Source organism: Petromyzon marinus, chromosome 46 (assembly GCF_048934315.1).
Source record: "Petromyzon marinus isolate PM22_M1 ecotype Great Lakes invasive population chromosome 46, UKy_Petmar_22M1.pri1.0, whole genome shotgun sequence".
NCBI lineage: Eukaryota > Metazoa > Chordata > Hyperoartia > Petromyzontiformes > Petromyzontidae > Petromyzon > Petromyzon marinus.
In genome coordinates this window covers 14956296-14978170 of record NC_133712.1, presented here as the reverse complement: position 1 = coordinate 14978170, position 21875 = coordinate 14956296, and the positions used below count along the sequence as shown (strand labels likewise).

Below are 21875 nucleotides of genomic sequence, written 5' to 3'. Positions count from 1 at the left end.
GGGTGTTCGCTCGCTGTCGGAGAGGGAGGGAGAGCGGACTCAGGACTCTGAGGCCCGAGGAGGAGCCGCAGACGAGTAGGGGAAAGGCAGCAACAGCCACGTGTAGAGCTGGCATCAGCAACTGCCAAAGCTCTGCAAGTTCCCTATGTATTAAGATGTTTCCGGCAGTTGAGACTACGGGCAAGTGTTTCTTTTTACTTTCTTAAATCCCCACCCCCGCCTCGTCCACCCGGCAGTATAAGTGAGTACACCACGCGGTTTAGTCGAGCGGCAGCATCGCGTGTGGCGAGGCAAAGCATGGGAAAACTCCTCTTTCAAGACCTCCAAAAGCAGGGCAAAATACCCCTCCAGATGGGCTCTCTGGAGCTCGCTCGAGCGGAGGGGCCCTTCCGCCAGCAGTGGCGTGAGCAAGGAATTGCGCAACTGCGCCTGTACCAGCACCGGTTTAGGCAGAGCCTGACCCCGCCGATGAGTTCGCTGAATGTCGAAATTGGTCGAGGGTCCGTCTTGCATTGAACCAATTTGCGACCGAAATGATACACTCACACAGGGGGCCGTGTGAACAATGGAATGTGTAAATTGCATATATATTTTGTTTGTTTATGTGGAGGCACAATTATTGGGGAGGAGGCATATTGTGAACTTTTATTTTATTATATAAACACAGCTCACTGACCTAAGCCCTGGGTCAGTGGGTACCGCCTGAGGCGGCATACTTTTGGCGGTTTCCAATTCTTATCTGAACTTAATTTATAGAGCGCCTTCGCCAAGGCGCTCTTACAGAGAATTAAGAACGGTCCAACAACGAGTGAGCCAATGTAACGGTGACGATGACGTGAATATAAATTAGATAAGAGGAAGCAATGGGGGGGGGGAGGGCGAATCTGTGGCCAACAGCGAGGTGCTGTGATAACTATTTGAAGCGAGTGGGGTTATCGTGTAAGATCGTTCATCATAGCAGTAACCATGAAATCGGTGCCACCAAAGGGGTTGCTAAAACAAAACAAAAATTTATATTTTTTTTACCGTGATAAATACCACTGAGCTCTCAAAATACTTTTCAGAGGTCACCTGGCCACGCATGAGCGCCCATCGCAGCGGCTGATTTCACCGCACGTGCGAATCTTTAGCAGCAGCCAAATAATCTGGAGGCTTGTTTGCAAAATGTGGGGTTGAGGGGAAAAAAACCGGAGGAGCCCGGAGAAAAATCCACGTGACCACTACAGGGAGAGAGAGAGAGAACACGTGGACTCCAAATATACAACAGGCATTGGTCAGGGTCTAGGATCGAACCTATGCTCAGTAAACTATTTTTTTTATTGTTTTTATTTTACCAGGTAATGTCCACTGAGCTATATAGTTATTTTTTCAGAAGCGACCTGGCCACAAATGATAGCCCATCGAAGTGGCTTATCGTGTGGAGATTTACAGCGGTCAAATGCTCTGAATGCGCGTTTATAAATCTGGAGGGAAACACCCGTGGGCCCGGAGAAAATATCCATGCCACCACGGCGAGAGAGAGAGAGACACACGCAAACTCCAAATATACTGCAGGCATCAGAGTCCGTATCGAACCCACGCTCTCCTGCATGCCAGGCGAGGCAGTCAACATCTCGCCACCGCAGCGAGGAAGATGGCATCCCCTCGCCACCACGGCGACTTCTCCTCTGGCCCATGGAACTGCCACAGCCTCGAGGGAAGGGGGCCTCACAGCGGTGGCGGGGGGGGGGTGGACGTCGCTAGGAACCCTGGGGGGGGGGGCGACGGCAGGACGGGTGAGCCGCCCCCCCGTGCTCTCGCTTGCGCCATCATCCGCCGATCGTGCGCCGCGTTTCTTCCTTCCCGATCGACGGCACCCCCGCAAACCAGCGGCGCTCGTTCGAAACGTCGCTATCGGCTCGTGTCCCGCTTTAATTTACATCGCCGTTCGAATATCCGCCGTGCCCCGCGCGGGCACGCATCGCCAAAGAGGATCGGGGCGGAGGAACACTCTCGGGAGTGATTCAGCGTCATCTGCAGTGCGCGATCACGCGGGGTTTTGTTTTTATTTTACCTGTGGTGTATAACAAAGGCAGAGATGTAGCCTTCGACAGACTGCTGTTGGAGCTAAGTGCCGTGATCGGGGTAGCGCCGATGAAGGCCCGAACGGCACACGAGGGGGTGGGTGACCCGCACCACGCCAGACCGCCTTCGTCTTCCCAGTGGCTGATATTCACGACACACCGCACCAGGTCCTCATCATGAGAGGCTGAGTCGACCTCGGTGGAGGCCCAGGACCTGTTCAAATATTCGCCACCGTTTTTGGGGAATCCGACTCGGGTCGCTGAGCTCACCACCCCAGTATCCGCTCGCTCACCACCACGTGGTACACGCGCGCACGCATGCTGTGCCCGCGTAATGGCTTTTGCAAGTTGTATTCATAATTGTCACGATTAGCCATGATCGATCCACTGCTGGACTGAGGCCTCCCACGCATCCCTCAGCGATCGCGCGATGTAAGGCTGTGTAATGTCCGTTTTTTTTAAAGAAAAATAAATTCTAGGCTTTTTGAGACGGCGAGGCCTACAAACTTAAAAAATTTTCTTAAAAATAAATAACTCGGCACCTTCACGAGCAACGGCCCCGATTTTCCGGGGCCTAATGTCAGCCGGCTCCGTTTGGGTCCGTGACCCGGAATCAATTCCGCGCACTGGCACACCACGTCCAGTATACCCGCGTCTCCCCATTATAATGTACCGTGCACATTCGTAAGGGGCACTTCATCCGCGAGATCCCGCGTGTGAAAATCAGGACACAAATAGAACCTGCAGGGTAAATGCCCAGAACTAGGGGAGGGGGGTGAATGTCAATTTGAAGGGACGAGTTTTGGGAACTGGAAACATGTCTACTATTACAATTTTTTTTTAAACAACTGCATCATTGGCGATAATCAGAGATCATGAACTTCCACGTACCAATGTGACGGCATAAACTGGCAATAGCACGCACAGTCCACTGCTGGAAGAAGGCCTCACAATGCAGCGCAAATCTTGGAGGCCATTTGACCATACTTCACCACGCTGGTCAGTGTGGTTTGATGAAGGCGGGGAGCATCGACGTGGAAGCACAGAAGTACAATACAGCAATGGAGTTTGCGCCAATGCCTTCTGTTGCCCACCCCGATAGTCAGCCATACTACAAGCACTATCCAGGCCCTAAACAACTCAGCTCGCTAACTTTGACATTAGGGCAAATTCTGTGTGATTTAAGCAGAGGAAGAGTGTACGGTTATCAGCCTAAACTCATTCAGGGGCAGGGAGTCAACAGCAGGGGGGGGGGGGGGTTCTAGAATGAGGTCGGCAGAGAAGGAGCGACCTCCCACAGTAAAAGTTGACAGGGAGTTCGACAGAAAGCTTCTATCGCTGGAGGGGAGAGTGCGTGGATGGGAGTAGATTGAGACGAGAGGGGGAGAGGTAGGAGAGTGCGTGGAGGGGATGAGAGGGGAGAGTGAGATGAGAGGGGAGAGATAGGAAGGGGCGAGTCCTGGTAAACGGCGAGTGAGATCTTGGAATTGATCCGGGATTTGATGAGGATTGATCGGGGCACTGGGGGGCAATGTGATCTCGTTCACGGATGCGGGGTCTGGCAGCTCGGCTCTGTGTGCAGTGGAAACAGTGCATATGCATGCTGCAGATGACATCATTGTGTTTGCTTGGCCCCGATAGCGAGCAGCTCTATTCGTGGTCAATACGATAACGGTATTTTGAAAACGACTTTTGTTTTGATTGACAAAATATTCTGTATTTATCATGAATTATTCCATCACTGCGGCAACGAATACAAATGCACACCGCGTGGAGGTCATGGCGCAGTGGTTAGCGCACTGCGCTATGAACCCGACTAGTTAGATTCCCGGCCACGGCTAACATCATCCTCTGCCAGTCCTCGAACCTCGTTCACCAGACCACGGTGACCAGCGTGGTGAAGTATGTGCCAAGCATCGATCCCCATCACCAACACAGTTTGTCATATACGTTCTAATTCACACATACAACGTAGCTGATAATGTCAATCAGCTACGTCTATGGTAAAATTTCGATTTAAAGCTTTCGTGACTGCAATGATTCATCTTCTTTGGTTCTTTCGGTAAAGTCACGTAGAATGAGAATAAAATAATAAATTGATAAAATAAAATAACACAATAATATTCCCAATTTATTATTTTATTCTCATTCTACGTGACTTTACGTCTATGGTACTTTGTGTGACTTACTAAAATCATAATTAACATCCCTACTTCAATCTACTGAGAAATGACGGTCTCTTCCAGTGCCGCGTCAGTCATCGGGGTTGTTTGACCATACTTCACCACGCTGGTCGACGCGGGTCGCGTAATGCGAGGTGAGCGAGCCCAGGAAACTGGTTCGGATATTATAATTCGTCACCAACGCCTGCCGCGACCGGGAATCGAACTCGGCTCGCCGCCCTTTTAGGATGCGCTAACCGCTGCGCCACCGCTCCACGCATTACAATTGTACTTGCGTAGCGAATCAGTGCGTCCTCGGCACCACTCGCAAGCATGCAGTCTATAACCAGTTCGCGACAGTACACTACAGTACATTAAAAACCCGTACACGTCCAGGCGCTATCCCGGCTCCAAGCCGGCCCCGGTCGTACAACGTTGTACATCACAAAGACTCCCACCCCACCTCCGTGTAGCCTTAAGATACTGTTGGGGCAAGAGCTGTGAGCGATCACACACACCCGCTAAGCACACAGGCCCCAGTAGTGGTCAATCCACTGCTGTATGACTGTCACCCCCCCCCCCTACCGACGCCGTGCTGGTCGCGGTGGTCAGGTGGTATTTATTTGACCATACTTCATCACGCTGGTCAATGCGGGATGGATAAAAGACGTGGGAGCATAGGAGTAGAGTGCAACAATGGATTTGCTGCGCCGCCGCCGTCTGCGACACACACCCGCTGTCCACACCAGCACTCGCCCATCCGAGCTCTACCCAGGCTCAGCAGCTGCTTAGCTTCCGAGACGTGTCGAGTGAGCCGCACAGCGCGATAACAACAACAACAACACCAGAAGCAGCGGACCGACCCACCACCCCAAGCCACTTTTAAAGTGACGGTGACGTTACCAGAGCGCTCGTGCCAGGCTAGGTGCACTTTGTGTTGATATTTAACGTGAGGCGGCCAGAGGAGGATAGCTGCTGAACACAAACTACCCCTCCCCCCCCTCCACCGAGTTCTATTCTCCGGCCACGACTAAAAGACACGTCTAATGGTTCGGTCTTCCTGGAACCTGCCAGCCTTCACCAACCCACATTGTGACCAGCGTGGTGAAGGATTGTCAGAGATAACTTCCTGAACCAGCATAGTGCGTGGGGAGGTTTTCAGCCATACGGTGGATGGATATCTTGGACCAATCCTTGGGGATCCCACCACCACCAACTTAACCAACTCGCACAGACCAGCGTAGTGAAAATACGGTCAATCAAGGCCACTTACCGACACGGTTACCAAGCCTGGTGGCGGACGAGAGCCTCATCCGGCAGTGGATTGACAAAGGGGGTGCAAATACACAAAAAAGCGGAGTACCTTTTAGCTGTCGAGACGGTGGGCCGGGCTTGTAGGAAGATCTCGAGACGGTGACGATAGCATCCCACACGCGTGAGACACCTTCACTGGGCGCAGCTACACATCATCGTCGTCATCGTGGCCTCTTCGATTGCACTTCTTCGTTGGGAACTCCTTTTCTCTCCGCTCGTCTCTCATACAGCGGCCTCGGTTTTGCTGTTGCGATTGCCGAGATAATTTCTTCTTCTTCTGCCGATGGTTTAATAATAATAATGTTAGTAATGTGGCCGCTATTCAATGATGCTGGGTTCTTCCGGAACGGTCTTCCTCCGGGATGAATCGTGCGTGGTGTGAGTAGTGCGAGTCGAGAAATATCAACTTGAATGATGAGCGAGCGAGACGAGATGGGCAGAGAACGAGATAGCTGGCGAGAGAGACACACAGAGAGCCTGGCCGAGATTGTGAGAGCGAGAGTGAGAAAAAAAAGAGAGAGAACTGGAGAGACTGAGAGGTAGCTGGATAGCGATAATTACAGAGAGGAGCGCTGGCGAACGATAGTATAAACAAGCAGCCGCGAGAGAGATTTGGTAGTGAGCTTAGCGATGGAGAGAGCTGGTAGAAAGAGCCGGCGAGCGAGAAATGTGTGAGGGTCCGAGCCGGGATGGATGTGGAGAGCGAGAGAGAGATGGAGAGAGCGCAACAGTGCAACAGCTAGAGAATTGGAGGTGCGATAGAATTGAGAGAAGTGAGCGCACAAGAGAGCGGGCGAGTCAAAGCGATGCGAGCGCGGAGGGAGAAGCGATGCACCATCGGGCGCGATCGCGTCTGTCTCACTGCGGCAAACGGACGGCGCTGCTGCTGCTGATGATGATTCCACTCCGCGTTGGCGCGTCGCGAGTCACGTATGGCAAGCCGGTGGTGGTGTGGTAGTGATGACGCTGGGACGCATCTCCCGTGTCGCCGAGCTGGGAGTTAGGGGGGAAGGAGGTGGGCTCTCGTTCACGGAGCAGCAGCACCAACACTCGGATTCATATCGGCGGCTCCTCTGGTCTCTGCGCGGAGCTCCTTTCAGCTGAGCGAATAACAACATCGGCGTCCTACTTTGCCTTCTCCCCCTGCTTGCTTTCTCTCTCTCTCTCTTTCAGAGATTAAAAATAAAATCTAAAACATTAAGTGACGCAAGCTTTCGCTAACGGATGTGGTGTTTGTTGTTGTTGCTGTACACAGTGCTGCATATATAGAACTGATATTTTTTTCCTACGCCGTAGATATATTTTCTCGTGGACGAATGCCGCCGTGCGGGCAATTATGTCACCATCTCTCAGCGTTACCAATTACAGCGAAGTCATCGTTGCAACAACAACCACCACCATCACCACCAACCAACCACAGACCAGAACGCCTGTCTGGCCTGCCTGCTTAAATCATCAAACGCTCGTAATGTATACTGCTGCTGCTGCATACGATGTCAACTCCACTCTCAGTAGCAGCAATAATAGCAGCAGCAGCAACAACAACGAATGCAATGAAAATGAATGAATAGAGATGGCTGGCCCACCACGCCTCCTGCATCATCATCATCATCGTCGCCCCGTACGATCTACGGGCTAGGAATGCAGCAGCAGCATCATCATCAACATCACCACCACCAGCCTCCTCCTCCTTGGTTAGAAACGCAACACACGGACTGACTCCTGCCTGGGCTGCCTGCTCCGAGTAACCGCTCACGTACGCAGTGAGGCTCAGTGAGGGATGACCCCCCCCCCCACAGCATTTAAAGAGCCTCATTCCGGCTTCCCATTGGTCGATTCCCTCCTCACCAGCTCCGCCCACTGCTGGAAGTGGGCGTAGCTGGATGTCATTGTACCTCCCCCGCCCTTCACCTCACTGGGTTGTGGTGATGATGGTGATAATGATGGTGTTGATGGTGATGATTATCAGTAGTTTGAAGTTGATTTTGTTTAACCAGGTGAGAACGCAAATAGGTAGAAGAAGGGATGAGTGGCATTTGCGAGAGAGCAGCTGCATCACTAAAATGACAAACACAATGTTTAATTGTAATTAGTAGTATGCGTTGCTTAATTGATTGAACAATTCTGCATACATTGCTCTTGTTTTTGGTGTGGTTTTCAATATTAAGCCCTTTTGGGTTTCCAAGGTCACCTGCACACCTTTAGACCTTGTTTTTTTTTATTTGCACTGTTTGTTTTTCACTTGTGCGAATAAAATTTTAAAAAAACATTTACGCAAATGAGCTGAAATAAACTAAAACGAAACTATTTTATTTAACCAGGTAAGGACCCACTAAGCGATACAGCTCTTTTTCAGTAGCGACAGCCCAACGAAGTGGCTTACCATCACGTGGAAATTTATAGTAGCAGCCGAATACTATAAACGCGGGGTGATGTTGATTCTAAACGAGGAGGGGAAAAACCGGAGGACCCGGAGAAAAATCCACGCGACCACGGGGAGAGAGACACACAAACTCCAAATATACAGCAGCAGCAGACGTCAGGGTCGGGATCGAACCCACGACCTCCTGTACACCAGGCGAGGTAGTTAACATCTCCCAGCCACCGTGATGATGAGAGAGAGAGACACGCAAACTCCAAATATACAGCAGCAGGCGTCAGGGTCGGGATCGAACCCACGACCTCCTGTACACCAGGCGAGGTAGTTAACATCTCCTAGCCACCGTGGCGTCCTAAGCACTGCACTTTACAGCAATGACGAAAATATAAATTAGTACAAAGACAACGGGGTCACGTGGAAAATCGAAAAAACAGCATTGCCACCACCTACCACGGCTCTCCAGATTATTATTATCAGGAATCCGGTATCATCATCTCATCGTCACCCATGGTCAATCCACTGCTGGATTGATCCCCCCCCCGCCACCACTTAATTTCATCGCTCCGTCTCCTTCCGATGCGTTCTCGGACGCGCTCCATTCCACTTCGTTGTCATGCTGCGTATATCTGGGCGTCGCCTAGGTCGACTCAGCCTTAAACGAGTTTCTCCTGCGGTGTGTAAACATCATTACTGGGGAGATAAAGACGGCCGTGTGTAGTACTTGCCACACCAGCCCCTCGTGGGCCGGCCTGGCCTTCATAAGGGCCTCCTAAAAGCACTTGCCCCAAGAGCCGGTTGAAGGCTATACGGGGGATCTTTGTCTTTGGAAGTGTGAGAAGATACGCACGCATTAGTAGACACGTTGTCGTGATTCATGTCGTGTGTACGTATTGATGCTGTGGCTGTCCAGCCAAGCTTTATATGCGTAGTGTGTGAGTTTGTTCTTTTATTGTTATAATATACTGTTTATAAATCACACTGAAGTATGTTTTATAATCAGTCCAATTTCTTTACAGGCGTACGCAAGGGACACTGGTGGTAAATCAGTTGTTGCGTTGGTACAGCAGCAGCAAGGACCTGTCTACCTGAAGGACACACACATTACTTCCGAAGTCAAGGTTAGAGCTGCTCCCTCTCTTTGCCCTGTTAAAAGTTAAAGGCGCAGCCCTGAAAGCGCTTCGATCCACTCCCACTGCTGGGCGGTACGGCCTCCACTGAGGAAGCTCTGCCCCCCCCCCAAAAAAAAAATATAAAACATGCTTCAAATCGCTTTAAACTATTGTCATTGTAGTGCGTATTTAATATCGCACTGCACTCTGATGTTGTAGGAGAAAACATTTATTAAAAAGTCTATTTCATTAAGTAGAACGTGTTGTCTATATTTATTTTAAGTTGTGATGTGACGTCACATTTCTCAAACCCCCCCCCCTCCCCGTCACACATCGTCACAAATGTCTGACCCCCCCCCCCTAGGTGCGTGACGTCATTTATGGACGGCCCCGAAGCTTGCGATGCCCGTCGAGGAGAATCTGGAGGATGCTTTCGTCTTTCCCTTCCACGCTGAGCCAGACATGTGGGAAGAGCTGGGGGTACCCCCCACACACGTGACCCCCCCACACTTGACCCCACCACACGTGACCCGCCGGTCGACTAACGGTGAGGGTTTTGGACCCCACGCTGTTGCAGCCAGTCCCCTCTGCCTCCTCTCCTCCTCCCGTCGTGAATTCAGGTCGGCTAAATAAGACAACAGCAACAACAACGATACAAAAATAATAATAATAATCAAGTTCCATAGCTGTCAACGCATGCGGTTGACCCGTATTCTTGCAAAGGGAAATTGAGTTTTCCGGTCCATACGGCGTACAGCCGTTTAAAAAAAATGTGTTTGTCTATTTGTTTGTGTTTCTCCCTTGCGATGGGACTTTGTAGCACGAAGGTTGAGATTGATAAGGGCACGGTGTGACCAATAAGGGTCTGAATTTGTCTGTAATAATGTAGGGCACTGATAAGGGGTTGACAGGTATTATTATAGACAGAGACCCATAGAGATCCATGGAGACCCACAGAGATCCATAGAGACCCACAGAGATACATAGATATAGCATAGCTGTCAAGCCATACGGTTTACCCCGTATTATTGCACAGGGAAATTGAGTTTTCAGGTCCATACGGCGTACAGCCGTTTCAATACGGGCAACAAAATGTTGTGTCTATTTGTGTTTCTCCCTTGTGATGGGACTTTGTAGAATGAACGTTGAGATTTACAAGGGGCACGGGGTGACCAATGAGGTCTGCATTGGTCTGTAATAAGTTAAGCAGCACTGATAAGGGGTTGACCGATATGACGTTTGGAGACGACGATGGGTATTGACTCGGCTCTGTGTTCTGTCCTCCGGAGAAGTGGGCCACTCCACAACAGCTGAGCACCAGGGGGTTGGCGGGCGGGGCGGGGAGGTTTGTGAAACGGCATAACTTTTTAATTCCAAAACTCATCTTCAGAAGGGCGAGTGGCATATCTGCGACAGCGATGAGAGACCCTTCGCCCTCCACGTCACAACGCCGCAGCTCAATGCCTCAAATCTAAAGTGGGTAGCCGTGCCGCGTTCTCTAACGTGCACGTGGGGCTCTGTGGGCCAATCCCCGATCACCATGTGCATTCACCTGCCATCTGTGATGCATCTATCTTCTATTCTAAAAGCCCCCGGCGTTCCGCTCATTTGCCCGTCAACTAAAGTCTACGAGAGCCTTTCAGAAGGCCTGAATCAACAAGTTACGGAAAGTGGACCCCCCCCCCACCCACCCACCCCCACCCAGATGTGGGGGTAAAAAAGTTGATCCAACAAGTTTACAACAATTGTCAACCCCCCAAAATGTCATCACTCCCCCCCCCCCCAGTGAGTATATAGGTATATATGTCTACACACCCTACCTACAATAGTCAAATTAGTGGGGGTGGGGGTCGTAGAGGACGTCAGTGGGGGCGACGGTCGAGCCGAGAAGCCCTCTCGGTGCTTCGCGCCTGGCCCCGCGTAGCGACTTAGTGCAGAGTGCAGAGTGACGCCCGTGACTTATCGCGGGCGAGCTCGCGACGGCCGCCTTGTTTCTGGAACTGCTGGCTGTACAGAGGTCGGGCGGCAGGGAGGGATTTAAGGAACTCGGTATTGCAGGTTCCACGTCTGCCGTTCGCCCTTACATCACGGCAGGCAGCCCTCCCCCTTGTTTCATTGAGCAAGATGCATCCGTGGGGGTGGGGGGGGGTTAAATGAATGGGATCTGGCAGGGTACCCCAAGGGAGCAAGGGTTGTGAGACGAGGGGTTACACGTTCGGGGGTCGCGAAAGGGTTTGGGGAAGGGACGGGAAGGAGTGGAGGGGCGCGGGGAGGGAAGAGGATGGGCGATGGAGAAGAGGTGAGACTTGGAGAGAACTCGGAAGATCAGCAGGTGTGCGCCTGGATGACGCTTGAACTGGTCACTCGCCGTCCATTACAGGTGCTATCGGCTTCCGAGGGACAACACGATGGGTGGCAGAGGGCATCGCAGCGCGACCAATTGCTGTACTGCACATCCACGCTCCTGCGTCAGCGCTGCCGGCCTTTACCAACGTGCACCGACGAGAGTGGTGAAGTATAGACAGGCACCCCCCCCCCCACTCCCCCGCGACTGACGGACAACGGCATGGGGGAGAGGCCTGCATCCAGAAGTCGATTGTCAATGTACTAACACTTCCTCATGGCGTTTCTCACATTTCAGATGACTCAGGCCTGCGTAGAATCCTCGTCTTACAAAGGGAAAATGTAATCTTAGCCAGGGCTGCGGATGAATTAATCAGTTAATGTGCGAGAGGTGATCTCGGAGACTCTATGCTTGTGTCCCACGTACGGACGGACCATATCGAATGCTCACTTGAATACCTCATTATCCGTTCGGAGGCGATCGCTCGGGCAAGCTGTGTTCACGATGTTGCTTGCGGGGTTTTTTTTCCCCTTTCCCCATCGGCAAGGCCAACGAGGACACCCCTTTGCCTGCCCGTGGTCAATCATTCCGCCAATGAAATTGAATCAATCAGTCAACGTCCAGTGGCCACAAGCAACGCATAGCAAGCCCGTTGATGTGGAGTGTTGGCACAGTCGCCGGTGCGCTACGTTTGGAACTTGGCCGTCCGACTTTTGATTCCTCGCCTATGGCTAACATCAGTGGCGATTGATAAACAGGTCCCAGGCACCCTCCCCGCCGCTGCCGCCACCACCACCACCACCGACCGGCACTGACGGGGCGTGGTGAAGTATGGCTGGAATTGCCGTCTTATGGCGAAGCAGGCGTTCTCGCGCGCGGCGAGTTGATTATCTCAGCCAGGTCAGCGATGATTGCCCCTCTTCACTGGAATAAACTGGCCTCGCATGTCACAAAGTCACCCTCTCTCTTTTTTTTACGATCAGAGGAAGCAAGAAGATGATGCTCGGTGTAGTCGGCACTTTGCTTCGTTCGTCATTTCGTTTTTTGTTTTGTTTTTAATGCTTTGCTTTATGTTAACCCCCCCGCCTCCCCCCATTTTTAAATTAAAGATTTCACAATGGATTTCACACTCTGCTCTCCTTGCCCCTTGGCTCTCTCTCTACCCCCTCTCTCTACCCCCCTCTCTCTCTCTACCCCCTCTCTCTACCCCCTCTCTCTCTCTACCCCCTCTCTCTCTACTCCATGTCTATGTTCCCCCTATGTTTTCTATGTAATATTCTCTCTCGCTACATCCGCTCTTCTCTTAAACCGCACTCATTATTCTCTCTTGCCACCACCACCATCTCATTGTACACATTTCCCATCCACTTATCTCATTTCATCTCGCCAAACACCTTGTGCCATCGCTAGTTCACCGTACAGCGCCTTTCTTAAGGCGCTATATATATAAAAATGTATGATCATGTAAGATTCAAATTTGACTCTGCGCTCAATTTGACTAAATTCCATCTCTGGAAAATGTTAATCAGAATCGGGGAGAATTTATTGATAATGGAGTAGGAATCCGACAATCTATGAAGCTCTTTTTCACAGATGTCCACAGTAGGGGCACGGTGGGGGGGGGGGGGGGTGTCAGAAAGTTCCAACAACCACGCGATAGGAGAGCAAATTAATGGAAAGGTAAGCAAATCGCTAAAAATACACATTATTTATTTTACCAGGTAATGCCCACGGAGTACAATATCAGGTGTGGCTAGCAAAGGCGGGTGGGAAAGTGCCACCGCCTTTGAGTGTGAACCAGATGTCACTTTGCAGTAGTTCTGTGATATCCGCTCTCTGGCACGGAAGGGTTGCACTGCCCCCCAAAGAGATCGGTCTGGAGTCTTCGTCTCATGAGATTCCGATACCGATCTCGTGAGACCGATAAAAGTTGGGGGAAATAAAACCGACATATCCTTCAGTGGAAGCGTCAACCCTGCTCTTCTCCCTCCGTGGCGTAAATCTCACATTCCCACGGCGGGTGACGGTGGCTATGCGTGTGGCCCGCAATCCAGCACTGTGGAGGCAGCAGCGAGGGTTGATGGATCACACAAGTGTTTGCGAAGCTCCCTTCCCGTCGGCGTAGAGGAGGTGCCGTGCCCTTTCTCGCCAGGAGAAGGCGGTACAACAAAATATGAACTCCATCTGTTGCATCTGGGCACCGTCGTCCCCACTCGTTACGCGTGTGAGTTTTTGTTCTCTTTGCGAGTGCTGCAGTTTCATTCACTCGTGAGGTTGGTCGATACCACCTTAAAGTATAACGACTCTGACGGCGCATGCATATAAAAAACACGTTGATTGAACACTGAGTTTAACATTTCGATTTAAAGCTTTCGTGACTGCAGGGATTCATATTCTTGGTTCTTTCGAAATCGAAACGTCGTGAGAATTTCATTGTTTTATTTTTATTATTTAATTATTTCCCTTCTACGTGACTTTACCGAATTTACCAATAATATGAGTTTAACATGTTTAGTTCTAATGTGTATACTTTGTTTAATTGATTGATCACTCAGTTCTGTATATACATTGTTCTTTTGTTGGTGTGCTTTTCACATAAGCCCTCTTGGGTTTCAAACCTCACCTGCACACCTTTTCTTACCTTGTTTTTACTTGCACTGTTTGTCTTTCGCTTGCGTTTTTGTGTGCGAATAAACAGCACAACGTAACATATAGAGGACCGCAGAGCTTAGAGGCTGCTGCTGCTGCCTTGACGCTTGTCTGTGGTTCCTCCTCCTCCTGGCGCATATGAATAATTATCTCTCTCTCTTAGAGAGTGAACAAATATTGGGCGGTGCGTTACAAGTCGATATTCTTTAAGTATTATTATTCTAAGTGTCATATAGAAGGGGTGTTCACATTCTGAAATGTCTGTTACATTATTATGACGGGGGAAACCTTTCTCCATGGCACAACCATCATTGAGAGTACTGTACAGGAATACAATCCCACTCATTTGCTCTAACCAGCACATGAGTAGCCTGCGTTATTAAATTATTGCCCCTAATATATTCGCTCAAGTCTATTAACGTTGCTGTAATGCCCATGTCACAGCCCTGTTATGCAATTGCTGTCCGTAATGCGATCCGCACGCGAGTGGCCTTGGCTTGGCTCGTTGGCTGGTCGTCATCGCTGTGACCTCACCTCACACAGCGTGGTAATATGGTCGAACTGCCACCGCCGAGATGCTGGGTTAAAACCCAGGTCGGGTTCTCACGTGCGAGTGCGTGTGTACGTATGCTGACATTGTTTTGCGCTACACGTAGCCAATCCACGCTCATCGGATATGCGGGGAAAGGAGCGAGTTGACGGGGTCTGCTCAGTCACCGATGTCTGCCCAAAGTCACGTTGAGTTTGCTTCTGCACTTAATTTTGGCTCAATCACAGCTCTGGGAGTGTGAAATATCGTTTGCAGCGATGGCGAGTGGTGACAAATGCTGCGGTAGCTTTTATTCCCAGCAGGTGATGGATTATCGCGTGAGTGCTGGCTCCATATCTCGCGAAATTGCCAAGTCGGTTAATCCGCGTGGCACAATGGCCCTCCTGCCGGCAGAGGCTAAAGCCCACTCTACAAACCCGTGTGTGCGCTGAACCTGCGCCGCACAGGAGCAGCTGCTACTGGGGGGTCCCCCTGCTTTCAGGAGAGTGTTAAAATATTGGACGAACGTGTTGAGGGGGGAGGCTTGGAATTTCAGGCGTTGTTTTCTCTGCGAGCAGTTGCAGGGCTGCGCCTTTACGTGTTCAAGAAAGGGACGCTGATCTGAGTTAACTGTGGCCAGTGAATGCATCTTGTTTCTTTCAGATTTGCAGCTCTTGTTGCTGTACAAACTTATAAAAAAAAACGCATAATTACTATTCGAAATTTCAAGGCTGCACCCTTAACCGTTGTCGTATATATAAAGGAACACACCAACACACGTGCCGTCTAACGAAAATATTTCTATTCATACGCGGGTCTCAAATCGTTGTACAAGACAGAGCAGCAAACGCTCAGTATATATTAAAAAAAACACGCAACTCGCGATACTGAGAACAAATAAAAGAACGGCAAAAAATAATAAAATAAACAGCCTCAAGCGCTATCAACGGAGCACCTTCTAAGGCTGACACAGCACCCAAGAGGGTGGTATGGACCACGCCACACCTGGCCGCCTTTGTCTCCCCCCGATGCCGATCTGCTTTGTTAAGCCAATAGGGTATTAAACCGTAATGAGTTCGCAAATTACATCATTTGGTATTTTGGGACGGGCAATTTGTTCCTTGTTATTTTACTGCTCTGTTAATGGCGGTACAATTGAAATTACCACAGCCGGCTTTCATTTTCTCCTGCGCGCACTCACACCAACAGCCTCGGGCAGCGGATGGCATTGGAGCACCGGGGGGGGGGGGAGGGTCCTGGCAGAGGCACGCACGCACCGGCACCGGACAGGTCGAGCAACCGCTGCCGATTTGCCCGCTCACCCGCACTGGCACGGATAGGTCCCAGGGCCTCCTCCGCTCGAAGGTGCTTTGGCCTACTCTTCCACGCTCTCGGGAGAGGTAGGAGCGCTCGCACTTTAACCCCGCCGACTGAAGCGTCACGCGGTTGGACGCTGCCGGGTGGACGGAGGCCGGTGAACGTGGGGGGGGGGGGGGGGGGTCAAAGCGGCGACCCCTGGATCGCGAGTCGCGGGCGTGCTGACCATTGCGCCGGGAGCTGCAGCATCCATACAGCCCCGAGAAGCGTTCTAAATGCACTTAGGAAGAGAGAAAGAAAAAACACATATCCAATTACTAATTTGGGAACAGCAATGTTGCGCTTTTTTGGCTCTGGTTTTTTGTTGTTGTTGTTGAATAAATGACAGTGAAATGAGAAATTTACCGTGGAATGTTTCGTCGGCTTTCATTCACTAAACGGGAAACAGCTGCGGTGGAATAAGAGGAACTGGCTGAATGCACGGGCAGTGGCGTGAACAAAATAACAGGGGAGCCACGGTGGCTAGCAGATGTCAACTCCCCTCGCCTGGTATGCAGGAGGACATGGGTTCGATCCCGAACCCTGACGCCTGGTGCTGTATATTTTGAGTTTGCATGTCCGTCTCCCCTTGGTCGTGTGGGTTTTTCCCTCCATAGTTCGAATCAACATCACGCGCTGAGAGTATGTGGCTGCTGATACAAATGTCCACGTGATAAGCCACTTCGCTGAGCTATCATTTGTGATGGCCAGGTCGCTCCTCAAGAAAAAGAGCTATATAGCAGCCGAGTGGATCAAACCTGGTAAAATAACATAAAAAGTTGATAGTTTTAAAAGCGCAGCCCTGCAATTTTTTATAGTTCACGCCACAGTTCTCGAGGAGGCTCTCCAGAGCATCCACTACTAGAGGGTAATCTTTTTGCCTCCTTCACACGCCAGTCAGACGTCTTGCGAGAAGCGTGAGCTCATTGTATGACCCGGCCACCACGCGAACTGCCAATGGACTGTAACTTGCCACGTACCCCTGCGTACTGCTGAGTGGACGGAGGCAGTGACGTAGGCCTGGTCGTAGCTGCCCCCCAGCTACGACAAGGCCTACCCCAACCAGTATCATTACCCCTATCACTACCGCAACCCCTATCACTACCCTAACCCCTATCACTACCCCAACCCCTATCACTACCGCAACCCCTATCACTACCCCAACCCCTATCACTACCCCAACTCCTATCACTACCCCAACCCCTATCACTACCCTAACCCCTATCACTACCACAACCCCTATCACTACCCCAACCTCTACCACTACCCCAAACCCTATCACTACCCCTATCACTACTATAAACCCTATCACTACCCTAACCCCTATCACTACCACAACCCCTATCACTACCCCAACCTCTACCACTACCCCAAACCCTATCACTACCCCTATTACTACCATAAACCCTATCACTACCCTAACCCCTATCACTACCCTAACCCCTATCACTACCCCAACCCCTATCACTACCCCAACCCCTATCACTACCCCTATCATTACCATAAACCCTATCACTACCCTAACCCCTATCACTACCCTAGCCCCTATCACTACCCCGATCACTACCCTAACCCCTATCACTACCCTAACTCCTATCACTACCCTAACCCTATCACTTCCCCAACCCCTATCACTACCCCAACCCCTATCGCTACCCCAACCCCTATCACTACCCCAACCCCTATCGCTACCCTAACCCCTATCACTACCCCAACCCCTATCACTACCCCAACCCCTATCACTACTCCTATTATTACCATAAACCTTATCACTACCCTAACCCGATCACTACCCTAGCCTCTATCACTACCCCGATCACTACCCTAACCGCTATCACTACCCTAACTCCTATCACTACCCTAACCCTATCACTTCCCCAACCCCTATCACTACCCCAACCCCTATCGCTACCCCTATCACTACCCCAACCCTTATCAATACTCCAACCCCAATCACTGCGCTTCTGCGGCCGTCTGGAACGCTCTTCCTTCCGTTATTAGGAAGCCACTGGAGCTATGCACTTTTAAATCATCTAGATTGAAACCCCTATTTCTTGAGAACTGCTTCTCGTGTTTAGTTTTTAGTCCTTCCCACGCGCCTCCGATCAGCACGGTTGGCTACGTACGGTGCGAAAGAAGTTCAACGTTCAACTGCCCCACCAGGTGATGGAATCGAACCAGAGGCCCCTCCCCCCCTCTGGGTCGCTCACCATTACTCCGCGGCAGTGGCTCGCGTCGGTGCATTGCTATGAAAGAAGTTTTGTTTTTTTTTTCTGAATGTATCAATAAATAATTCATCCCGCCGGGGTTATGCACTTCGTAGTTGCGTCTGCGACGAACAAAACATTCCCCTACCAGCCACGCGGCTGTCCCAAACAGGTTGACAGATGGCTCCGTCGGTTGTTCCACTCGAGTCCGACTCGCAGGGACAGAGGCACGGGCGGACATGCGGAAAGGTCCCGGATATATACGTGAACGTCCGCAGAAAGTGACAGCTGCTACATCGCGCGCTCGAAGAATAGGTTGACTGGGGGTAACAAAAACAAATATAGGAAACTAAGTTTGGTCGTAGGCTTTTGAAAAAAAACAAATTACGAATCGAGGTCACGGCCGCTTTGAACGTTGTGAGGGGTAATTGTTGGTATTTCTGGTTTTGGCTGAAGCTATATATGTCGATCAATATATATTGGCTACGAAAATCTACCTTGTTTGTGAACTGACTATCCATCCCCCCCCCTCTCCCCCGCTTGGCTGAGCTTCAGAAGTAAGATCATAAAATGTTAAATTAACGAAGCGTTGTTGTGCATGAGCAGGTGGGATTTCTGAACATATACAGTAAAATGACAGTTTCATATATACACACACACAGTAAAATATATACACAATAAAGTAACAGTTACATTGCACACAAACGCTGCACTGGGTTGTGAGTGCTAATTGGTCAGGGCAGATGTGACGTTCGGATGTGTGACGTTCGGATGTGTGACGTTCGGATGTGTGACGTTCGGATGTGTGACGTTCGGATGTGTGACGTTCGGATGTGTGACGTTCGGATGTGTGACGTTTGGATGTGTGACGTTCGGATATGTGACGTTTGGATGTGTGACGGTCGGATATGTGACGTTCGGATATGTGACGTTTGGATGTGTGACGTTTGGATGTGTGACGTTTGGATGTGTGACGTTCGGATATGTGACGTTTGGATGTGTGACGGTCGGATATGTGACGTTCGGATGTGTGACGTTCGGATGTGTGACGTTTGGATGTGTGACGTTTGGATATGTGACGTTCGGATGTGTGACGTTACGAAGGCCCTCGACCGCCGCAGCGACTACAGCAGCCGTGATGGACCCCCCCCCCCCCCCCACCAGCTGTTTCCAGGTCTGCCTCCGAGAGGAGGGCACGTCCGCTGAGTTGAGGAGCTCCTCAAAGTGTTCCTTCCACCTCTCGACGATCTCCTTAGTCGAGGTCAATGTCACGCCACCCTTAATGAGAACAGCCGGGCTGCATCCCATCGACTCCTCCCAAGTCGTTGGATGGTTTTCCAGATCACCTTTGAGGCTGCCCGAGAGTCCCTCTCCGTGGTCCACGGAACTGTTGTCTATCTTCCGATGTACGGTTATTTGATTGGTTTTTAATGCGGTTAACATTATTGGGACGTGGTGGTTGGCAAAAAAAAGACGTTTTGAGGGTTGACAGCGGTCGGCTGGTCCGAGAAGGTCAGGAACTACTTGGTCTAGATTATGGACGCAATCACCGCCGCCACAGCACCACTTTACCCAGGCAATCACCCTCTAAATGAGATGCCGACGTACACTTCTCGGCAGGGTAATGGCTCGGCAATTCTCGCTCACGTGAGCCGTGGGTGAGGGGCTCGTGGCACAAAGAGGGGCTCCTTTGGCAGCGAGCGAGCGAGCTGAGCCGAGCTGAACCGGACGCACGTCTCGCTCTCTCGCTCTCTCGCTGCTGCAGCCCACAGATAAGGTTGGTGAGAGGTTGGGTGGTGATGGGGGGGGGAGGTTCTTCTCTCGAACTTTTCACGTCCTCTGGAAAAGCCCCTGAGGCATCGCGCGACAAAGACGTGCAGCCGGGCGCGTTGCGAGTGCGCAGAGCGCGCACGTACGCGCCATTATTGTGCTCATCTTGGCCGCCATAAAAAATTCATCCCGGGAAAACAGCAGCAGCAGCAGCAACAGCAGCAGTGGCGACCATGCCGCTGCAATTACGTCGTTCGCTAAATTCCATCCGCGTCTCACCCCGTCGTTCCCGCTGCGCGTTCACCGCGGGTTCGCGTTCTGCAACGACGCCTCCGCCGCCGCCGCCTCCTCAGTAACAAACCCTTGAGACCACCGGCGGTGGCTGCAGCTGTTGAGGGAGCCGAGCATGAGCTGAGGGTCCCAAGTAGCTCAAGGGGGACCCATGAAAATGATGTACGGTGCCGTATACTGGTTCGTGAAAATATCAGCTCGAATGAAAATCCTCGTGCACAAGCCAATTGACGTGAAATGCCCAATTAATCTCTCTCATTATTTTCTGCATTTCTCTCATCTCACTACATCTGTGGAGGTGGATATCACTAGAATTTTTTGAATTTAAAAGGGGGAACCCCCCCCCCCCCACCTCCCCCTTCCCAAATAATATCTGCTTAGGGTTACCGAATAAATTGTAAGGTCGCACTAATTCCACACGAAGATCTTGCCACAAATGAACCACAATACCTCGCTGACCTCGTCATGGAACATAAACCATCATGCCAACTCTGGCCGTCCTCACAGCAACAGCAGCGGCTTTTGGCTGGCCATCGTACAAAGACGGTGGTCACCGCATAGCTCGCTTTTGGATGCGCTTCTGCAACCATCTGGAACGTTCTTCCTTCCGATATTAGGAAGCCACTGGAGCTATGCACTTTTAAATCATCAAGATTGAAAACGAATTTCTTTCGAATTGCTTTTTTGTTTTTAGTTTGTTGTCCTTCCCCCGCATCTCCGATCAGCACGGTTCGCGACGTACGGTGCGAAAGAAGTTCAACATGCGCACATACATGCGTACAGACGCGCCGTACACAGTCTTCCCCGACCTCCACTCGCCAGCGATGTTGAGTCCGACACGAGGGGCCCGATTCACGAGGCGGCCGGGTGACTCAAGAGCTCAGAGCGACGAGCCAGCACCGCCGAGAACCTGCGTTTGGAATCGGCGTATCAGCCGCTGCCTGTGGTTCTCAAGCGAAGCGAGTTGGCGGAGCCAACCGAGTCGCCGATGATTGTGCAGATAATTATCCCCAATCATATGTAACATTTAGTTCGCCACTTAATTTGCCTGAATTCCAGCTCTGCGAGTTCAAATATAGATGCCATTGTCGCGCGAAAAACGTTCCTCTATGATGGTAGAGTGTGTGTGTGTGTGCCGCCCTCTATCGTGCGGATTACTGCTGGCCGTTCTCCGGATGACGTGATTGCTAAGCTCCAGGGTGATTTCAACAAACTACAACATCAGCTAGTTGCTCTTAAACTAGTCCTGAATACCTCCAAAACCAAGGTGCTATGCTTCTCACCGGGACTAAAGCAGGAAGTTATTTTTCCCCAATTACATTCCTTAAATAATTATCAAATAGAGCAAGTCAAGATCTATAAGTATCTTGGGGTTATCCTGGATTCAAAACTGAATTTTGAAGATCACATTGATTATATTGGTAAAAAGACAAAAATAAAAATTGGTTTTCTGTATCGACACAAGCACTGCTTCCCCCCAATGTTCCGTTTGGAATTGATAAAAGCTACCATACTGCCTCTACTTGACAACTATGACATCGTGTATAAATCAGCCCCAAGTACTGTACTGAAGAAGCTTGATTCCATCTATCACTCGGCCTTAAGATTTGCATTGATCTGCCCATATAGGACTCACTACTGTGATCTCTACATTGGGTCAAACTTAACATCTCTTCATGTTCGACGGCTTGTGCACCAGAT

General features: G+C 50.8%; 1 protein-coding gene across 1 annotated transcript in view; it reads right to left on the bottom strand.

Moving 5' to 3' along the window:
• LOC116952235 (amphoterin-induced protein 3-like) overlaps positions 1 to 7333 on the bottom strand; it is a 31733-nt gene extending 24400 nt beyond the window's left edge. The window contains exon 1 of the mRNA XM_032971409.2: positions 5589 to 7333. The gene's annotated coding sequence lies outside the window, so the exon portion shown is untranslated. The remainder of the gene's footprint in view (positions 1 to 5588) is intronic.
• Positions 7334 to 21875: the final 14542 nt, after the last annotated feature.